Here is a 6,000-nt window from a genome sequence, read left to right as displayed (position 1 = left end):
GGGACCCAGGTAGATTGGGTGTAGGAAGTAAGAGTGACTCAAATCAAAAACCAAAACCAAACGAAGATCTGGCGGTTGACAGATCTAGTGATGGGTGAATTGTCTTCACGTGTGGTTGAGAGCTCCCTGCCGCTGGAGAGGTTTAGAGAGGGAGTGGATTACAAAGATGCTATTAAAAAGGACTCCAGCTTTGGGAGGGGAATTAATTTGGAAAAGCTTAAAGGTTCTTCAATTAATTCAACAAAGACTCATTGAGAGGTACTACAGGGCTAAGGATAAAGGGTTGAGCAAGAACAAGGCCCTGTCCTCCTGGAGCTCACGTTTTATGATTCAATGGTTTCAACAAAGTGCAGCCTTAAAGAAGGCCAAAGTAGGAGATGGAAAAACCACGGGCAAGCAATTACACGGGGAGCCATTTCACTTAGAAATAAATGTATTCCCATTTATTTAGCAAGCCATTAAGTTGAAAGAAAAGAAACAGGGAAAATTGGTTTTGAGTGTAAAATTTAGGCTAAGAAAGTTGGCAAGTATATAAAGCGTCATTAAGTCTTCTGACTTATAGAGAGAGAGAAATTTAGTGTTGCTGTGTTCAATAGAATGAAATCCTGAAGCTTAGCCTTCAGACGGACGAGAAGAGCAGACAGGCAGGTTGGTGATCCCAGAAGGGAGTCATGGGTGCACCTTGTTTTACTCATTGGTCTTGGAAAGGGGTGTCAGCTGGTAGGTAGGTTTTTTGGGAAAAGGGCCCTTCGGCAGTAATGTTTTTGCACTTCTTTTGAGTGTCAATCAGAGGAAATGTATTTATTTATTTATTTCAATTGGTATTTATTTTTGAGAAAAAAGACGGAGTGTGAGTGGGGGAGGGGCAGAGAGAGAGGGAGACACAGAATCGGAAGCAGCCTCCCCCCTCTGAGCCATCAGCACAGAGCCTGACGCCGGGCTCCAACCCACCCACCGTGAGATCGTGACCCGAGCCGAAGTCGGACACTCAACCGTTTAACCCACTGAACCACCTGGGCACCCCCAGGCCAGGATATTTTTACTTCACAGGGTTTCCAAACTCCCGAGGAGCAGAGAGCTTGGTAAAGAGGCTGTCCCATGGCTCTGTGTCCCCAGCGTTGTGCACATCCGGGCAGAGTCTTGTTCCTACATGTCTTCTGTTGTTCGTACACGTGTAGAGGCTGTTGTGAAACGGCAGGTACAAATTTGTGTAAAATTTACAAGGCTTTTTGATCCGTGTTTCTCTTCCTAGACAACACACATCATCGCGTGGGGGGTGGGGTGGGGATGCAGGGCATCTTTTTTTTATGTAATGAGAAGAAAAGAAGAGCAAACAGTCCTTTGGCTAAATATGTGGGAATCCCTGAACTTGGCTTTTCACCCAGGGCCCTCAACCACTGTGTGCACGGTGCTGCCCGGCTTCCACGCCGTCCGCAGCCTCTCGCTGGGCAGTGCGGACTCCTGACTTCCTGCGGGAAAGGAGATCCCATACCCCTTTTGGTTTGAACTCCGCACGCCATGCCGATCGTAGGGAGATTTTGGTTGGCAATGCAGGGTTTAAATCCATCTTTACCCCTGTTTTAGCACCTGTGGCTCAGAATCTCAGCCCACCCTACACTCATCTGTTCATTCATTCATTCACTTCTTCACTCGTTCCTGTAGCCCTTGCTGAGGCCGCTGGGCACCAGGCCTGTTCCCACTGAACCCGCATCCGGCCCGGATGTCTGGGAATGCTTCAGTGGACTCGCCAAGGTTGTGAGCTTGTATGAGGGAGGGCCTGGCCTTTGGATCCATTTTATAGGGTTCCCCTGTTTTAGGAGTACGTATTTCTAGTCAGTCTACTTTCTCAACTTGACAAATAATTACTAAATGGATGCCCGTTCAATACCTCCCATACTCTTCATCAAAGGGCTGGCGTCGTCTGCCTCTCGGGAACTCCTCTTCCCTGGAGACCCTCTGACCCACTCTGTTTCTGGCTGAGCCCTGCTGGGGATGCAGCGAGCCCAGGGATGAGGCAGGTGGGGTTCCCAGACAATGCGGGGGGTTTGGGGCTGGTGTCTGGTCCCGGGAGGACCACAGCCGGGTGGAGAGGGCATCAGGGCAGAGGCCGGTGCCAGATCTGGACAGAACGTAGACTGGACTGCTGGGCAGCCTGAAATCGTGTTTCTGAGGGAAGCAGGCTGGAGAGGAAGGGGCCGTGAGATCTGAGGGGAAATGGCTCTGGATGTCTGACGTTTGCCAGCTCGGTCTTAGGTTATGCCTGTTGTCTCAGTGTCCTGCCCGACCAAGCATTTGTGCTTTCTTTCACATGGGGTTGAGCTCGAGAGTTGACAGCGATAAGCTGTCCCTTTCTTACCTGAACCTTCTTTTCAGTGACTATATAAATGCAACCTGGCAGGTGGGCCTAGCGGCCATGACCTACCTCTTGGGAGGCACTGGCCGAGTTGTTTGTCCCTGCTGCCCCAGCTGGACACTTAGTGTGTCAGCCAGTTGGCCAAGGCCTGCGTACAGGTGAATGGAGCCCTGAGGCCACAGCCACAGGGGTCCCTGGGAAAGTGGGATACTTTAAGTTGGGTCTACGTGAGTGCCATATTTTCTCTCTTCTATGAGAGTTAGGAGAGTTCAGTGGGAAGGTGTACATGTCACAGGATAGATTCAAATAAAAAACGCTGTGAAATCGTCACAAAACAGGGCCATGAGTGTATACCTGGGTGGTCGAAAGAACACCTGCTGTGCACTGGTCAGTGTGGATAATTCTTGGACAAAGGAATGTTGTATGTGGAGTCGAATCCTTCCCACCCTCCTGGGGCCCTCCCGCCGCCTGAGATGACGGGCTGACCACAGAAAGGAAGGCGAGCCATCACACCCCAGGTCTACACTACCATCTTGGATTCAGTTTGTCACAAAAGTTGCAAGTAGAAATTTCATGACTCAACGATACTGAACAAATTAAATAGGAATCATGCCCGTTTGCAATTGTCACAATAATTAATAATATCAGAATGAGAGAAAATAGTTTCCTTTAAGGCATGATATATATACATTTATAAGGATATTGTCAATAATTACCTTAAGGTAGGAACATATTACAGCCAGCAGAGATGGGCTTTATCTTTTTTATTTTTTTTAATGAAACAAAAATTTTAAGTAATCTCCACACCCATCGTGGGGCTCCAACGCAGGACCTTCTAGATCAGGAGTCACACACTCTACCCACGGAGCCACTGAGATGGGCTTTATCTTAAAATGTAGTGTGTTCGGATTATCCTCAATTGAGAAGGGTACTTATGGGTAGAAACAAACTTTCTTAAAACAAATTAACTGGCAGTTAACACATCAGTCTTTGTACTTGACCATGAGTATCCTTCTCAACCTGAAAAGTATATAATTAATAAGGGAGCATAAGGTAGGCTGATGCTCTGCAAAGAGCACCCCTCCCCCCCCCACCCCCCCAGCCAAGAACAAAGGGGAAAACAAGTGATTAACTGATACAGATCAGAGTCATGCAGGACACCAGTCTCCATCAGTTTACAAATATCTTAGTAAATTAAAAGAAAAAGGCAGTCTTATCCACAGGCTAATCTCCAGAAACCCACAGACTCAGTTCCCTGGAGCCCCAACATCACCCTCCCCTCCACAGTGATGTGGGGAACAAAGGCAGAAGGACATGGCAGGTAAGATTAAATTTCCTTATAACAGCCCATTGACAGATACTTGAGGCAAATCCAGAGCAGAAAGCTTCCACCCACCCCCACCCCCCCCCCCCCCCCCCCCCCCCCCCCCCCCCACAACCCCTACTGTCCTAATGTTGATGACTTACTAGAGGGAAAACAACCTTAGTTTGACCATAGCAAGGCCTCAGGTAACCTAGGAGTCCTCTTTAGCACATGAAAATCCTTCTGGAGGCCTCCCTTTCGACTTTACCACCCCTGCCCACAGGTCTCTTTCTGCCCACAGGTCCCCTGGTGCTTTAATAAATTCACCTATTTTGCCCCAAAGACCTCTGAAGAATTCTTTCTTGGCCTTCAGCTCCAAATCTCCATCACTCCAAAACCTCTTCATAATCGCTAAGACATAGCTACATTAGCAACACATTACCTCTATAAAATTAAACTAGGAAGACTGTTTCTCTTTTAGTTATTTATTTATTTTTTAATATTCTGGGTTTGAGAAACAAAAGAGCTCTCATGATGGTTTTGACTTCATTACAATCTAGAGAATGCCCAACAACCCCAATTATTTTTGTTAGTTCTCCTTTTATAAGGCAAAGGAGCCAATATTCATGTTTACCTGGTGGCTGTCCAGGAAACCGCAAAACTATTTTAGGTGTAAAAGACATCTTAACAGCTTCGTGATTCTAAATTTGGGACCTGAATTTAGGAAAACAGTATTAAAATGACTTGTCAAAAGAGATTGGCCGCAGAGCAAGAAATATGTTGTCTTGGCATCCTCATTACTAAGACTGAAAATACAGCTTTTAACATGAACATGCTGGGGCGCCTGGGTGGCTCAGTTGGTTAAGCGTCTGACTTCGGCTCAGGTCATGATCTCACGGTTCATGGGTTCAAACCCTGAGTTGGGCCTCTGTGCTGACCTCACAGAACCTGCTTGGGATTCTGTCTCTCGCTCTCTCTACCCCTCCTCTGCTCTCTTTCTCTCTCTCTCAAAATAAATAACATTAAAAAAAAAACTTCGCTCATTGGGGTGCGGTGCCTGGGTGGCTCAGTCCGTTGAGTGTCTGACTCATGATCTCGGCCCAGGTCATGACGTCACGGTTTGTGAGATGGAGCCCTGGGTAGGGCTCTGTGCTGATAGCGTGGAGATTCACTCTCCTTCTCTTGCTTTCTCTCTCTCAAAATCATTAATAAACATTACAAAAATAAAATGAACATGCTGAAAGCTAACATAACAATAATTCAGAAAATCAATCCTCACCGAGGAAGAGTCTGTATTGCTGCATCTAAAGTGACCCAAGACCATCTGCTTCTGGAGCTGCCTAATATGGAGCAAGCTTTTCTCTTTGCAGATTGTACAGATTCCACTGTAATCTACCACCGTAGCTTTTCTCTATCACAGTTTACAGCTAAAAACTCTGGACAAAACATGCGTAGAAATTACCCGATGACTCTGAAAAGCAAAAATGGCCGACGGATCAAGGAGAGGGTGAATTTTCCCGTGTGTGAAACTCACCCGGGGTGAGTTTTCTGTTTTTGTTTTTGCTTTTTTTCTTTCATTTCTTACTCTTTCAGCTCTGACCTGTGGGTTGTCCTGGTTGGGGAAGTGTGTGCTCAGCGTGGGCAGCAAAACCTTGAAGAGAAGCCGCACGTGTCTGGCCAGGGTGCCTGGAGGGATGGGCTTGTGTGCTCCAAAGAGCTACTCTCTCCCTCCCCTTTCCCTCATTGCTTTGCCCTGAGTAGAACCCAGCTGCATTGAACACCGTGGTAGCAGTGGGAGCTGCTGACATTCTTCTAGAAATTTGCTTTTCTGGATGGAGATTCAGGACGGGGGGCTTCCAGGAGCTAGAGGATGGAGAGACAATTCTGACTCTGAAAACTGAACGGACGTTGGAGCCATTGCCAGAGAGGGTGAAGCAAAACTCGTGGTCTGAACTAACCGGTTGGTTGACAGCTAAGATAATAATACAGAAAAACATCAACAGTCTCCGGAAGATTGTAACATGACCCAGAATCTCACAACACAGTATTTAAACTGTCTAGGATATAATACATATTTATTCAACTTACAAAGAAACAAAAAACGTGACCCATTCTCAAGGGAAAACACAGCCCCAAGATCCCCGAGATGTTGGAATGATCAGACACACACATTAAAGCAGCTATTGTAACCGTAACAATCTTGAAATGAATGGAAAGTTAGAACTTCTCAGCAGAAAAATGTGGAGTAGAAAAAGTAACATGGAAAGTTTAGAAGCGAAAGATGCAACTCTCAAATTAAAAAACAAAACAAAACAAAACAAAACAAAACAAAACAAAACAAAAC

The sequence above is a fragment of the Leopardus geoffroyi genome, chromosome C2 (assembly GCF_018350155.1).
Source record: "Leopardus geoffroyi isolate Oge1 chromosome C2, O.geoffroyi_Oge1_pat1.0, whole genome shotgun sequence".
In the NCBI taxonomy this organism is placed as follows: domain Eukaryota; kingdom Metazoa; phylum Chordata; class Mammalia; order Carnivora; family Felidae; genus Leopardus; species Leopardus geoffroyi.
The sequence above is the reverse complement of the archived record's forward strand: the minus strand, read 5'-3'. Positions refer to the sequence as shown.